The sequence below is a fragment of the Saccoglossus kowalevskii genome, chromosome 2 (assembly GCF_978046115.1).
Source record: "Saccoglossus kowalevskii chromosome 2, keSacKowa6.1, whole genome shotgun sequence".
NCBI lineage: Eukaryota > Metazoa > Hemichordata > Enteropneusta > Harrimaniidae > Saccoglossus > Saccoglossus kowalevskii.
In genome coordinates, this window is record NC_140642.1 from 34,334,775 (window position 1) to 34,337,608 (window position 2,834).

Consider the following 2,834-nt stretch of genomic DNA (forward strand, 5'->3'; position numbering starts at 1 on the left):
GTTTTCAAGTTGAAATGTCAGGTTTAATTGCATTTTCTGTCTACTTTTTGGACGACGATGATGGTGGTGGAATGTCAAAGTTGTCATTAAGGCTTCTCAAAATGTCACCTCTGAATGATTAGTCAGAAATGTTGAACCTGAACTGTAGAGGGCGCTCTATTGACTAATTTCTTGTAGTCACACTGTAAAATTACTGAATTTGACTGCCAAATCAGAAAAAAACAAACAGGTGAGTGGTTCATGAATATATTCATGTCATCCCCAATTTTATTAAGAAAACCAATTTATTAAATATTTTCAACCCTTCCTTATGTATGTATGTGTGTTGCCTTGGCAACTGATAGTATGGTCACAACTTTGAGCCCAGCAATGCCTGCTTAATGCCCCATACAAAACAAGAACCCTCTAAGATATAAAAAGAAATAAACAGAGGGGAATTAACTTTATCACACTATACCAAATGGTGGACATTGCATTTTTTATCTTATATTCTCCGTATTATTAGCAAGTAATAATAAATTGATATTTGATCTAAGGTGTAATGTTTTTTTTCTTTCTTTTTTGGGGTATCTGTAAGAACAATATTTGTAAATAAACTGGCTGTTGTCTGAGAATGTATTAGTATTTATTATAATTCTCTTACCACATAGGAATAAGGTTTTTGCTTTAATACTAGACATGTGCCTAGAAGTAAAATTGCTGTAGAGGTAGTCAGGAAATAAAATTTACACCGATTATTTTCATAGAACAATTGTTTTAAGCCAAATAATATTGTACTGTGTCTGGTTTTAGCACATACATACCCGGTATCTTAGAAAACAAGAATGTGCAGCACACGTGCAACTATAGATATCAATTTCATATAACCTTAGTTATACTTCTCTATTCAATTCACATCTTAGGATGGCGACAAAAAAGCTATGTCAACACTAATAATGTTCCATCCTCTACTATTCCACCGATGGGCAATGGTTTCGGCCAGCATTTGCCACCCGGAAGTATTGGCCAGATGTGTGTTTCATATCTTAGATTGCGTCATTGCAGTTATATACTAGTAACTAGTAAGCAAGCACACAGCTCCTAAGCATGGGCTAGAGGTTGAAATATTCATAATTTCATTTCGCCATTCCCAACATGACACTTAACACGAGCACATTCTGGACATTATTCTTAAGAGAAAAGAAAACGGTCTGGCGACGAGACTGCACTACTTCCTGTTACTCTGCAATCTAAACTTTCTTGACACATGGAACCGGAACAGCCACGGGTGACGCTGTAACCAATCAAAATCTATTACGCTCGTGCAGACTACTGTGTAAAGGCTAGAAACACTTGTTTAGCAATTGGGTCTATCCGATATGCAAACAAGCCCGTAGCGTGAATATTGTGAGCATTGCGTATTTCTTATTATTTAGTTTATAATAGTATGTTGCAAGTATGGCCCAGTTATATCATTTACTTATAAATCTATTTTAAAAGTATTGCGTATTCATATTTATTTACCAATAACTTGTACGTCAGAAGTATGGCGTATTTGAATTTAATTACTAATAACCCAGACGTTGCAATTACGGCTTAATCATATTATTTACTTCTGGTGGAAAATAGTTGCCGAAATGGCTGCTAGACTGTAACTAATCAGAATAATTACATTTTATCGAAACTGAGTGGCTCAGTCCATTCTATTGATACGAGTGAAAGTGAAAATTGCCATAGTAAGGGCTCTTTCACTATGAAAAAATGGAAGAAAAAACAAACGGGCTAGTTTTCTCTGCAAGGAAACAAAACTGCTTAGAGGAAAACAATGGTCTGTCAAACTTTGTATCTAATCCGCTCGTTATACAGAGATAAATATGAATACTTAAAAATGAAACTGAAACTATTATTAATGGGATTAACTGTACTAGAAATTATAGCCTACATTGCACATTGTGAAAAAGGTGATGATGTCCCTGTCTTGTAATATTTCTAAGTTTACCGTTCGTCGCTATTCGTGCTTGCAAATACAATTTCACTTCACAGTGATAATAATACAGTATTTCTCTAAAATTTCGGTCAAAAATTGAATTTCCGTGCATGTAGTATCTGTCACATTTACCATAGAGAGGGAATCGTACATTTCTATTTTACAGGAAGGGGGTCGTACATTAATCATAGCTTGCAGAACAAATGTTTGTACTGCCTCCACTGACCTTTCCAGCTTACACACTTAGTACATTCTGTATCGATCACAACAGCCGATTATTTACAAATAAGCTATATATAAATTTCATCCAAGCCTTTCGATAACAAAATAGAACAGTGCTAGCTTGATTTATTTTACAAATACTCATTGAGGTAGCATCCTGATGAAATGTGTTTATTTACAATAATTCATCTATGTTTGAATAAAAGGTTTCATGTTTTTAAATTATTGTCAATGATATAGACACAATTCAATTTTAAATACCGTGTCCATAATTAAATAGACCATAATTAAATGTTGGGCATGATTCAGCTGAATATCACTATGAAATTATATAAGAGAAATAGAGTACCATCTGTCAAAATTAACAATTTATTTTCATTCTTTGTTATTGGCATAGACATTCGGGAAGAATGCAGTGCCCTCTGCGGTGGGAGGTTACTTGTTTTCAGCGGTTCTCAGGAATGCGGGGAATTGTCCAGCCTGGACGCGATGGTCAGAGGCCACTGCTGGGTCAGATGACAATAGCATTTAAGTAGACCCTAGGTTTTAATAAAGCATTCTGGCTTTATAAAAAAAGTAATTAGATTGTGATATTGCATTGAAAAGAAGGGATTACATTGCTCGTGATCCTAAAATCTTGTCATAG